The sequence below is a fragment of the Sturnus vulgaris genome (genome assembly GCF_052056855.1).
Source record: "Sturnus vulgaris isolate bStuVul1 chromosome 38 unlocalized genomic scaffold, bStuVul1.hap1 SUPER_38_unloc_2, whole genome shotgun sequence".
Lineage (NCBI taxonomy): Eukaryota > Metazoa > Chordata > Aves > Passeriformes > Sturnidae > Sturnus > Sturnus vulgaris.
This window is the reverse complement of record NW_028275903.1, coordinates 233,490-247,198: the sequence shown is the minus strand read 5'-3', so window position 1 is coordinate 247,198 and position 13,709 is coordinate 233,490. Positions and strand designations below refer to the sequence as shown.

The 13,709-nt window shown below is 49.7% G+C and overlaps 1 long non-coding RNA gene across 1 annotated transcript; it reads right to left on the bottom strand.

The window, feature by feature from the left end:
- Positions 1 to 1,102: 1,102 nt before the first annotated feature.
- On the bottom strand, positions 1,103 to 3,625 carry LOC148219516 (uncharacterized). The gene is made up of 3 exons (XR_015799755.1): positions 3,494 to 3,625; positions 2,733 to 2,831; positions 1,103 to 1,213 (listed from the first exon to the last, which is right to left on the bottom strand). It is a non-coding gene; the product is annotated as an uncharacterized LOC148219516 (long non-coding RNA).
- Positions 3,626 to 13,709: the final 10,084 nt, after the last annotated feature.

The window sequence follows — 13,709 nt, the reverse complement described above, 5'->3', positions numbered from 1 at the left end:
TGCCGCGCCTCCGGGCACGCTCGGTTTCCTCGGGGCCCTCGGGACCGGCCGGGACGCGGGGACTGCCCGTGCGGACCCGGGGACCCCGGGCCCCGCCTGTCCCGCCGCTGCGGAGGCGGGGGATGCTTTATGGGACTGCCCGAGCTGGCGGTGCCGGGTCTGGGGCGTTGGGGCGCGCCTTGGGGGGCTGCGGGTGCGCTCGTTTCCTCTTCTGCATGGCCTTCTGTGTGAGCATCTCTCGTTGCGACTGCTCTTGGAGAGTCAAACCCCTCCTCCTAAGTGGTCTCAGGAGCCTGGCAGGGTGAGTTTTGTTTCACAGGGGAAAGGGCCACTGGTCGTGTCCAGAGACCTGTGCACCCAGCCAGGTTTCTGCCTGATAAAATTCCAAATGGATGAGGATTTCTCCCAGCCCCAAGCTGCCCCCACCTGTAACCCTGGCTGCCTTTGGGGTGCCCAAAGCCTCCTCTGTGCAGATCTCAGGAACCTGGGAGGGGTGAACAATGTTGCACAGGGAAAAACCCACAGATTTTATCTCCGGGCCTGGGGCCAGGAGCAGGCATTTGCGTGCTAGAATTCCAGAAGGAGCACGGTGTCTCCCAGACCCAAGCCGCATCCAGCTGTGACCCAGCTGCTCTTGGAGTGCCAAAAGCCTCCTCGTAGCTGATCTCAGGAACCCTGGAAGGGTGAGTTTGGTTTCACAGGGAAAAGGCCTCAGTTTGTGTCAAGAGATCAAATAAGGGACTCTGCTTTTCCTCTAGTTCTCCTTCCTGTTTTCACCTGGGCTACAAGGATGGGCATGGCCTGTATTTCTCATATCAAAGTGATGTTACTAAATTTGTCCAGAAGTTCTGATTATTATTTTTATTAGTAGTAGTAATTTTCTGATAGAAAACACTCTCATTTTGCCTTTCCCACGTTGTTTCCAGGTGCTGCCCAGGATGGACATCCGTGGTCTCAGACAGTGATTCCGAGGAGCAAGGAAAGCCTTTCCTCACCTGCACAGTTCAGGTGGATGGGACAGAATTGGTGTGGCCTGACAAGGCAGGAAAAGCTGTCTGTGTTCTGGAGTGCCTTGAAAGCTTCTTCTCCGTCAGGTTTGGAAGGGGTTTCTCTTTGGGATTTCTTGTGATGCAGCACCACGGGTATCCCTTGTGCCAAGTCCAGTGCTAAAGGATTGAAGAACTGACAAGTGGGGTCTGGGATGAAAATGCCGCTAATAAAATTAAGCAAAGAATACAATAAGAGAAAATGAGCATCCTTTTAATATCTGAAATAGTTAGGAATAAAAATGCTGGAAAAGGGCACTCTGAATTGGTGTCACTTGTCATGGATAAAACCCCAGAGTGAGGAATCAGAGCAGAAGTTGAGAGCTGGAATCCTTCTGCAGTCGACTTAATTTTCTTTTCCTCCTCTCTTTCAGGACAGGAAGAATCACGACTCTCCTGCCATCTTTGCCAAGAGCTGTGGTGTTTGATCAGCCAAAGCCCAGAGCTTCAGCACCAGAGGTCTGAGCCTGGAGGGCTCCTGGTGCTGCCCGTGCTGTGGGCTATGTCAGAGGATGCAGGCTTCCTCTTTGCCTCCCTGCTGGGATTAACTGCCATGGGAATGTGGGATCTGGGTGAAACTCCAGCTCTCCTGGTGTTCAGGGGGAGCAAGGTCTGAGGGACTCCTCTCTGGGGATGTGCGGTGAAGGACTGAATAGTGTGGAAGGAGAGTATTTATAAAACTGTATCACTGTTTCTCCAAAATTGGGGTGGAGCACTGATGGGGGCGGTTGGGTTTGGTCTGGGCCGGTTATTCTTTGTGCAATTTTTAAATTCTCTTGTATGATTTACTGTCCGGTATCTTTCTAACAAAAGCTGACATAAATTTAGATTAAGGATTAGAACTTGGCTCCATTCATTGCAAACATTTGACAAGGCTGGAGGACTGGGGTGGTGACTGCTCTCAGGAAAGGTTACTTATTAATACTGTGTCAGATTTCCCGCAGTGACTGTCAGGCCTGCATGGCTGTGAGTTCGTGCTCTTCTCACTGGGGAAATAAGTTCAGCAAAATTAGAAATGTTAGAAAAATCCAGCCAAAAATTCCACCTCTGTACCCCCTAAGTTTTCCCAGTTTTTCCCAGCTAGGAGCTGCACAGAAGTCAGGCAGGGGAAGTGACAACAGGGAACAGCTGAAAAATTCAAAGGCACAAAGAGGAAAGGGGAAAGGTTTCAGAAAACAATTCTATGGTCTAAGAATAATTTCTGATTCCCTACTGAGAAGAACACGAACTCACAGCCATTCAGGCCTGACAGTCCCCTGCAGTGAGAGCTCAGCACACATCCACAGAGGCAAGTCCAGCATCTTAAATGAAAAAATAAAAATAAAAACCAGAAGAAAAAGGTGATTTCTTTTGCTTCAGAGTTATTTCAAGTTCTTAAAGCCCAAGCAACATTTGCTCTCGATTTTGGTTGGGTGAATCATGAGCAGTGGGCACGGGTCATGCCATTCATTGAGCAGAAAACCCGGGGTCATTTAGAGGGGACACAAGAACTGTTTGTGTAGCGACCTCGGGCTGCAGAGGGGCAGGAGAAAGGCCAAGGGAGCTCCCTGGGGCCACCAGGGCCTGTGGGGAACAGAATGGACGCTTGGATGACCAGTGGAGGTGAGGAGTGGATCTGAGTTCATCTACAGGGAAATAAGGAGGGGATACTCTGGAGTGAAAAGCTGAGGTGATGAGTTCACCCACCTGGGCACGAGTTGTGTTTGCACAAAGTGGGAACAGAGGTGAAGGTCAATCCAAAGTCGATCCTGCTTGACCTCTGAATTCCAGGATAAGTTTTCCAAGCTGCCAAATGAGGGAGTAAAAATACACAAAAATGAAACCGAGAGCATTCATGAGGTTCCTGGGAGTCCATTACACTGTTGTCATAGAATTCTTAATGAGTTTTGAGCTTTTAATGACAACAATTCAGTACTTTCTTTGGATTATTCACTGTGTAGGATTTGGGGTTTATCTGGATTTTAAAGGCGTCGTGGTGGCCCTGACACTGCTCAGGAGCTGGTAGGAAAAGCAGGGTCAGAGCTCCTGGCAGGCACAGGGTGTTTTTCCCAGAGTGGACTGTGGAGGAATTGTTTGGGCCTTGGATTGTCCCTCTGGGTGATGCCAGTTGCTGTGATTTGTGTAATTCCATACATTTAACTCCCAATACTTCCCAGCCCAGGGGCTTGAGCTGACAGGGCAGCACACAGATTGTTCTCTGTGCTGTGCCCCGATTTGGGGTTGGCTGTCAGCTTTGCTAGCTCCCGTGAATTATGCCCATAGCCCCGAATTCCCTGCTCAATTCCCACTGCCATAACCTCACAGCGCCTCATGGAGTGGGGATATACTGTGGCAGGAAGCTCAGCAGCATCGGCACAGGGACAGGTGTATATTCCAAAGAATTTGCTGTTTCAAACCCTCATCCCCCAGCCCCGCCGATGTCCCTGGGGGGCACTTGACAGAGTTACCTGGATTTCAGCTGATTTCACCCCCCCGAGCTCGGGCTCCAGGTGATCTTTTCAAGCAGGAGAAGGCAGGGGCCGGAGGCGCTCCTGGCCCGTGCCGAGGCAGTCCCTGGGGCCACGAGAGGACATCTCTCCCTGCAGAATTTCAGTTCTTTCCAGAGCCTCAGCAGTAACAGAGGACAAAGAGGAAGATGAGGAGGAGGAAGAAGGGGGAGAGGGTTTGAGAGGAGGGGAAGCCCAAATCCGTGCTGTGTGCGGAGCTCCGACAGCACGCTGCAGCCCGCAGCTCAGTGTGAGCACGGGGCAGAGGAGGCGATTTCTGGGCATTCAATCACCCTGAGGCGGGCCCGGCACCGCCCCTGCAGCACCGTCCCCAACACAGCTCGGTACCGCTCCGGGATCACCCGGCCCCGCCCCCGGTGCCGCCCGGGACCACTGGGGACCGCCCCTAAAGCACCGCCCCGGCCCCGCCCGGTCCCGTCCCCGGGACCTCCGTGCCCCGCCTCGCCAAGCCCCGGCTCCGCCCCGAGCCTGCCCGGGCTGCGCCGGGACCATCGCTGGCGGCCCCGCCCCTCTTCCCCGGGCCGAAGCGGGCTGAAGGAGATGTCCGCACGATTGGAAACGCCGCCGAAAATCGCACCCGTGGCATCGGTGTCGGCGTCGTGCGCAGGCATCCCACTAGAGCGAGCGGGCTCCTTGCTGTGCCACCCTCCTTTTGCAGCCAGAGTTAGAAGGTCGGGGAGCGACACCCGAGCCGCCATCTTGGGAGAGGCAGGCGCGCAGTACCGCGCTCTGCCCACAGGGTGGCGCTTGGGAGACAGGCAAGGGATGGAATCAAGGAGTGTCCCAATCCTTGAGGAAATCCCCCTGAATGAACGCCCCAAAAAACCGCGACCAGAACGGAGAAACCTCCTGCCTCTGTATGAGTGCAAAGGGTGTGCAAGGAGTGTGCAAATAGTGTGCATTAGCAATCGATCGGCAGGCATTGGAAATCGATCGCCGATCTAATCGATCGGCAGGCGCGATCAATCGATCGCCGATCTAATCGATCGGCAGGCATTAGCAATCGATCGCCGATCTAATCGATCGGCAGGCGCGATCAATCGATCGCCGATATAATCGATCGGCAGGCGCGATCAATCGATCGCCGATCTAATCGATCGGCAGGCATTAGCAATCGATCGCCGATCTAATCGATCGGCAGGCGCGATCAATCGATCGCCGATCTAATCGATCGGCAGGCATTAGCAATCGATCGCCGATCTAATCGATCGGCAGGCGCGATCAATCGATCGCCGATCTAATCGATCGGCGGGCATTAGCAATCGATCGCCGATCTAATCGATCGGCAGGCATTAGCAATCGATCGCCGAGCTAATCGATCGGCAGGCGCGATCAATCGATCGCCGATCTAATCGATCGGCAGGCGTTAGCAATCGATCGCCGATCTAATCGATCGGCAGGCATTAGCAATCGATCGCCGATCTAATCGATCGGCAGGCGCGATCAATCGATCGCCGATCTAATCGATCGGCAGGCGCGATCAATCGATCGCCGATCTAATCGATCGGCAGGCATTAGCAATCGATCGCCGATCGAATCGATCGGCAGGCGCGATCAATCGATCGCCGATATAATCGATCGGCAGGCATTAGCAATCGATCGCCGATATAATCGATCGGCAGGCGCGATCAATCGATCGGCAGGCATTAGCAATCGATCGCCGATATAATCGATCGGTAGTCGTGATCAATCGATCGCCGATCTAATCCATAGGCACGCATTAGCTATCGATCGCCGATCTGATTTTTCCCGCCATTTTTCATGGATTTTTTTCCCCCCATTTCTTACTGATTTTTCCCCAATTTTTCATGCATTTTTCTCCGCAATTTTCGTGGATTTTTTCCCATATTTTCCCCATTTCTCAATGATTTGTTTCCCCAATTTATCAAAGATTTGTTTCCCCAATTTATCAAAGATTTTTTTTCCCCATTTCACCATGATGTTTCCCCCATTTCTCACTGATTTTTTCCCCCATTTCTCACTGATTTTTTCTCCCCATTTTTCCATGGATATTTCCCGATTTTCCCCCCCATTGCTCACTGATTTTTGCCCCCATTTCTCTCTGAATTTTCCCCCCATTTTCCATGCATTTTTCCCCCCATTAATCACTGATTTTTTTCCCCATTTATCACTGATATTTGCCCCCATTTCTCTCTGAATTTTCCCCCCATTTTTCATGCATTTTTCCGCCCATTAATCACTGATATTTGCCCCATTTCTCTCTGAATTTTCCCCCATTTTTCATGCATTTTTCCGCCCATTAATCACTGATTTTCTCCCCATTTATCACTGATTATTGCCCCCATTTTTCACTTATTTTTTCCCCACAGCATCCGCCACCACAGCACGAGCGACAACAGCTCGCTCTGTTCCCGCCATTGCCCATGGATTGTTTGCCTGTTTTCCATGGATTTTTTCCCCATTTCTCACTGATTTCCCCCCCCCCCCCCATTTCTCACTGAATATTCCCCCATTTTTCATCGACTTTTCCCCATTTACCACTGCTTTTTCCCCCATTTCTCGCTGATTTTGTCCCAAATTTTCCCCCATTTCTCATTGATTTTTTTCCCTGTTTCTCACTGATTTTTCCCCCATTTCTTAATGACTTTTCCCGCCATTCGTCACGGATTTTTTCCCCCATTTCTCACTGATTTTTTCCCCATTTCTCAATTATTTTTTCCCCCACTTTTCCCCGTTTCTCACTGATTTATTCCCCCATTTTTCATGGATTTTTTTTCCCCCATTTCTCACGGATTTTTTTCCCCATTTTTCAAAGATTCCCCCCCCCGTTTTTCACTGATTTTTCTCCATTTCTCACTGATTTTCCCACCATTTTTCATGTGGTTTTTTTCCATTTCTCACTGATGTTTTACCCCATTCTTATTCCCATTCTCATAGCTCTATTTTATATTTATACATATTCTTATATTTGCATTATTTCTGTTATACACTAGATTTTTCATAGATATTTGCTACTTAGATTTCATTCTATTTTACATGTATACCAATCTAGTTCTATTCTTTATATTTTATTTTTATATTAGCTATAAAAACCGTGCCTCTACCCAAATAAAAAGCATTTAAACATTCCTTTTAGACTATATTTAGGTATTTTTTATGGTTCTGTTTTTCATGCATTCTACACCCACCCCTCCCTCTCAATGTTCCGGCACCCAGCATGACCCCCCCCCCCCCCCCATGCCCGACTCACCTGCTCCTCCAGCGCAGCCCGGCTCCCTTTCCCAGGGACCTTGGGGTGCCCCAAACCACGTCGGAGCCCCCAGTCTCCACACCCTCCCCCTCCGTAGGGAACGGGAATGGGATGGGGAGCACACAGGACAAGAAAGGAACACAAAAGACACACTGGACAGAGAGAAGAAAAGGGCTGGAAGCTGGATATGAGGATGAAAGTGGAGCAGCAACAAACCTCAGGACTCTTGACTAGAGAGTGTGGCTGCTGAACGTCTCAAAAAAAACCCCAGCTCCAACACAACATGCTGTGCTCACGGCTCGGCCTGGGACTCGTCAGTGAACATCTCTCTCTTGCCAGGGCCATAAAGCCCCCGAGAAAACACGAGGTGAGGTTGATGTGCTCCGGCTTTGCTCCTGCTCAGCCCTAACCCCAGCCCCTGCTGCCAGTGAGCACCCTGATCTCTGAACCTCTTCTCAGCTTGTTTGTACGCTTCCAAATTCCTTCCTCTTTCTTCAAGCTTCATCTGTTTCCTGGCATTGGGAGAATGACAAGTGTTTAGCACAGCGCAATGAATACAACAGTCTCATTTTCAGAAGACACAACTGAACGAGAACCGACAGCAGCACTGCTTCGAGACAATCTGGGCACACGTTTCCCTTCCAGCAATCTGAGCGTTCTTTTGTGTCACGCCTGAAATCCTGAAAATGGTTTTTTGAGAAAAATTATCCATAACTAGAAAACAATCAAACCAAATAAATAGAACCCCTAGGATATAATAACAGCCCATATACTACAACACTCCAATTCTAATATTAATAAGAAAACAGAAATTAGCTACACAGCATTACCTCAAACAAACACTACATACTGGCAAGAATCAAAGCCACCACAAAATAATTCAAAAACTACCCTATGCCTTATGCTACAGGCTAGAACGCCCTCGGCAAACCTTATCAAGGTATCCTTTAAAAACAACGCCCCACCAAAAACAAAAACAACACAAAACGCCATTCAAGAACTCCCTTATCAACACCTGAATGAAAAAACATGGCATTAGATAAATAGACCATAGCCCTTATCATACACCATCTACAAACAAAATAAAGCTATACCATACATCCTCGAAAACCACCTTCAAAGCACGACATTAGAAAAAAAAACTTTCCAGAATTAAAAGCTGTATCTAACAAAAGCCGTCTGATAAAATTAACAACCAAGCCCCCACCATCAGAGCTGCCCCTACTAAACTCCCCATCGTACATATGAAAAATCAGTTTTAAAAACCTACTTCAATTCATTCTGCCTCAAATACAAAGCCATCCAGAAAGTTACCTTCACTCAAAAACAAAAGCGCACGTAGTAAATAACATTAAAAAATAAATCAGCACACTACACACCACAAGCATAAAATATTGAATTAAAACCAAAAATACCCCTAGTCATTAAAGAGCCCAGCCGCAAGCTATATTTAACTATAACTTCGTGCAAACGTACACATATCATTAAAATAGATTTCTTTCAGAATACAACTGATGATCTAAAATAGTAAAATGTCCGAGAACGATATTATAATAGGATATCCTCGATCATCCTCCCGCAAATTCTCTCCACTGTATTGTCCGACACACACCGAAAAAAAAATCCAGTTTTTACTTTGTTCAGCTAACTTCTCATTTATTAGCTGAGAGGAATGTTGAATTTGTCTTTACAAATGAGCTGTGGATCAGCCTGTAGATAAGGCTAGCACTGAGAGATAAAAGAAACAATGGGATGGATTCCACTGATTGATGAATGGAAAGAGATATTTGCCTTTACAAACAAACTGCAGGGCTGCTGATAAATGAAATTGGATATCGAAAGATGAAAGAAGCAACGGGGGGAAACTATGAATTCTAGAAGAATTAAAAATTAAAAGGGAGGGTTATACATTAGAGGGGAATTTCAGGTATCAGGCGTTCCGGGAAGTCTGTGCCTCTCAAGTACCTCAGCCAATGGGAAAAGAGAGAGGGAAATGCGGCCGGGAAAATAGGATAAAAAGGAGGCTGCGTCCTCCAAAAATTTGAGAGATCCCAGGGGAATGTCCCATGGCCTCTCCCTTTATTCGAATAAAGCAAAAAGGACTCCTCCGTTTCCTTTTTGGACATAAACCGCTGGTGTTTGTGGATTAATTTGCCTGACATTTAGCAACATATTGTTAAAAAAAAAAAAAAAAAAAAAAAAAGTGATCCAGAAGAGGGCAACATTGACAGCCATTCCAAGACAGGATGAACAAATGCTTTCACATTGACAGAGGATGCTGCGATGTTCTGAGAACAGAAGATAGAATAAAATAAAGGAAGGTGATGTTACAAGACAGAAAAGGGTAAAATAAAAGGAGTACCTGAGACTGGGGGGCGGGGGGGAAGAAAATGGGGAAATATTAATTGCTACACACTAGGTACAAATGCTTTTTACAAGTAATTGATGAGAAGCAAGCTAAAAGCGTCTTACTGCTGCTAGTGATATCATGCTCCAAGCTCTGCTAATAATTCCTATTTCTAGCAATAGTTAAATTGAACTCACTACATTCCAACTATTTTTCTGCTTGTTTAGATGGCAGATCCGTTTGGAACACACCTTAGTATAGCAAATTCTATGCCCAGGTAGGGACCTCTCAGTTCTTCCATAAAACATTTTCTTCTGCATTATGGCAAGCCTTTGTTTTAGCTTGACAGCTTTCTTGAAACTTCAATTTACGCATGTATCCAAAGACATTTGCAATTCCAGAAATTGGTAGGCACATCATATGGAAAGTAAATAACATTCTCGAGAGGGAGTTGCTTTGTTACTGAGGGGATGAAAAGCAAGGCTAGAGCTAGTAGAACTACCCAAGAAATTGGACTTAACACAGCTTTTACAAGGCTCAAAGTAGCCATACCGAGATGTTTGAGCTAAAAGCCCCAGTTACCAGACTTACAGGCCTAATAGTTATCACCACACCACATTCCCTGGTTGCAGTATTTTTAACAGCAGTGCAGAACGCTACTGAAAATTATTTTTAGGTTGAATTGTTCTCTCCCCTCACTGCCTGTGTAGCTGTTAGAGGCTTCCAGGAGGCTGGGGAAGCAGACTGCTGGTTTCACTTCCAGACACGTCACTTCCATGGTCTGCTGGAGGGCACTTTGAAGCCCGTGGCCTTTTCTTGCTCTATTGTATCTGACAACTTTCCTCCCCCACGTCTGTTTTTTAGCGGGCAGCATTTTTGGAGGGCCAGTCAAAGACCTCAGGCTCCGAGAGAATTCATCTGCTTTGCTCTGTTTATGTGTGCAACAGATGGGAGCAGCAACTAAGTCAAGTAGTAACTTCTGAGCTGCCCAGTTATCAGTAAACCAAAATATTCTTTGGTGACTCTCGCCAGACGAACATATCATCCTATCCGAGTCACATACTGCCCCTCTGGCATTTTCCAGTCAGACAAAGAATTCCTGGCCCCTTCCTTGCATGAACCTCAGCTCTCCACCTTGTTCCAGAAAGAGTTCTAGATCCAAGGCCCAGTGAGCCAGCTACCCTTTGCTGCCCTGAGCAGTATGGAAACAGCCAAGCCCCAGCCCTGCAGCCCTGCCTAACTCGCCTTTGCCTCCCAAACCTGAACCTTTTCCTTGGCTGTGGCATCCTCACTCATGCAATCCTGAAGACAAAAATCTCATTTGGCAGGTGAGGCCGTTTCTAACGCAAAAGCTTCAGCAAGGTTTCTCTTCCAACTTCAGCCTTAAACAGTCCTGTCCTCCTCAGACAGCCCCCACCTCCAGCCTTTAGCTGTAAATACTTCCTGGTTTATAGCTAATGCTTGCCACCCCTCAAAATTAAGTCTTTTGATATGCATTTACATCCCTCCCTAACCATGTCCTCATCACCCTTCCCAAACTCAGCCTCATCTCCAGGCCTAGAACCTCTCCCTAGGTGAGGGACTGTCCTCGGGTAGGAGTGCTGACAGACCTGTGCATGAGCCCAGCTGCATAGCCCGTGCTAATCCCAGCCCAGCTCTAGCCTTTAAACCCACTGGGGCTTTGGTACTGGAGGCCCAGTTACAGTAACCCCTGTGGCCGTTCCGCTTCCAGGCCATCTGGGAGTTGTGATCCCCCACCCTACACCACTTTGGTGAGAAATGCATTCCTTTCTTACAATAAAGTTTTCATTTTATGTCTAAATTCAAGCATTCCGAGAAAACGTGTAGCAATTCTATCAAGACAGACATGACAGGCACCAACATGAGTCTTTCATTACACACTTTTCATGCCTTCTCTCCACAGATTTCTTTGAGGCAACTCTGACTCCTTTTCTCACAGGCAGCTCCACACAGCACGGACTCCTCCTCTCCTCTGTACGACTGGCTAAACCCCAGCCTGTCCCTTCCCCAGCCACCTGAGCCTGTCTGTCCCACACACAGCATCCTCTCACCTTGTCCATCCCTTGCACGGCCACGTGTCCCTTCCTCCTCGCAGCACAGCCAGCAGGCTCCAGCCCACACTGCAGCAGGCTCTGCACCTCCAGCTGGAGCTGTGCTTAGTGAAACTGGCAGCCAGCTGACCCACGCTTTTATAACAACCAGCCTCACTGGGCAGGCAAGGCTGTTTCCACTCCTTGCTAATCAGTACAGCTGTAACTCGTTGGCAACTAGTGCCTTCTGCACTATCCTTACAAACTATTCTCCTACAGAAATGGACCGGAATTCCGCGGGGATTTTCCGGGGATTCCGGGGGGATTTTCTCGGGAATTCCGGGGGGATTTTGTCGGGGATTCCGGGGGGATTTACTGGGGGATTCCGGGGGGATTTACTGGGGGATTCCGGGGGGATTTTATCGGGGATTCCTGGGGGATATTCCCGGGGATTCCGGGGGGATTTTATCGGGGATTCTGGGCATATTTTCTCGCGGATTCCGGGGGGATTTTCTCAGGGATTCCGGGGAGATTTTATCGGGGATTCCGGGGGGATTTTTCCCGGGAAATGCGGGGGGCTTTTTCCCCGCGATTCCAGGGGGATTTTCCAGGGGATTCCAGGGGGATTTTATCGGGGATACCTGGGGGATTTTCCAGGGCATTGCTGGGGGATTTTCCCGGGGATTCCGGGGGGATTTTCACGGGGATTCCGGGGGGATTTTCACTGGGATTCCGGGGCGATTTTCTCAGGGAATTCCGGGGGATTTTCTCGGGAATTCCGGGAGGATTTTCCCGAGTATTCCGGGGGGATTTTCCCGAGTATTCCGGGGGGATTTTTTCGGGGAGTCCGGGGGGATTTTCCCGGGGATTCCGAGGGGATATTCCCGGGGAATTCCGGGGGGATTTTCTCCGGGATTCCGGGGGGATTTTCCAGGGGTTTCAGCGAGGAATTTCCCGGGGAATTCCCGGTGGATTTTCCAGGGGATTCCGGGTGGATTTTCTCGGGGATTCCGGGGGGATTTTCCCGAGTATTCCGGGGGGAATTTTCGGGGAGTCCGGAGGGATTTTCCCGGGGTATCCGGGGTGATTTTACGAGGAATTCCGGGGGGATTTTCCCGAGTGTTCCGGGGGGATTTCCTCGGGGATTACGGGATGATTTTCTCGGGCAATTCCGGGGGATGTTCTCGGGTATTCCGGGGCCATTATCTCGGTGATTCCGGGGAGATTTTCTCGGGGATTCCGAGATTATTTTCCCGGGGAATTCATGGGGATTTTCCCGGGGATTCCGGGGGGATATTCGCGGGGATTCCGGGGGATTTTCTCGCAGATTCCGGGGGGATTTTCATGGGGATTCCGGGGTATTTTCTCCTGGATTCCGGGGAATTTTCCGTGGATTCCTGGGGGATTTTGCCGAGTATTTCGGGAGAATTTTCTCGGGGATTCCGGGGTGATTTTCCCGGGAAATTCCGGGGGATTTTCTCGGGGATTCCGGGGGATTTTTTCGGGGAGTCCGGAGGGATTTTCCCGGGGATTCCGGGGGGATTTTACGAGGAATTCCGGGGGGGTTTTCTCGGCGATACCGGGGGGATATTCTCGGGGATTCCGGGATGATTTTCCCGGGGAATTCCAGGGGATTATTCCGGCGATTCCGGGGGGATTTTCTCGGGGATTCCGGGGGGATTTTCCAGGAGATGCCGGGGGGATTATCCCGGGGAATTCTAGGGGATTTTCTCGGCGATACCGGGGGGATTTTCCCGGGAATTCCGGGGGGATTTTCCAGGGGATTTCGTGGGGATTATGCCGGGGAGTCTGGGGCTATTTTCGCGGGGATTCCGGGAGGTTTTTCTCGGGGATTCCGGGGGGATTTTCCCGCGGAATTCCGGGGGGATTTTCTCGGGGAGTCCGGGGAGATTTGCCCGGGGATTCCGGGGGGATTTTCCGGGGGATTTTCTCGGGGATTCCGGCTGGATTTTCCAGGGGATTCCGGGCATATTTTCTCGGGGATTCCGGGGGGATTATCCCGGGGATTCCGGGGGGATTTTCTCGGGGATTCCGGGCATATTTTCTCGGGGATTCCGGGGGGATTATCCCGGGGATTCCGGGGGGATTATCCCGGGGAGTCCGGGGGTATTTTCTCGGGGATTCCGCAGGGATTTTGTCGGGGATTCCGCAGGGATTTTGTCGGGGATTCCGGGATGATTTTCCATCGGATTACGGGTTGATTTTCCCGGGGAATTCCGGGGGGATTTTCTCGGCGATTCCAGCGGGATTTTATCGGGGATTCCGGGGGGATTTTCCAGGGGATTCCCGGGGGATTATCCAGGGGATTCCGGGGGGATTTTCCGGGGATTCCGTGGAGATTTTCCGGGGATTTGGGGCGGATTTTCTCGGGAATTCCGGGGAGATTTTCTCCGGGATTCCGGGGGGATTTTCCAGGGGTTTCAGCGAGGAATTTCCCGGGGAATTCCCGGTGGATTTTCCAGGGGATTCCGGGTGGATTTTCTCGGGGATTCCGGGGGGATTTTCCCGAGTATTTCGGGGGGATTT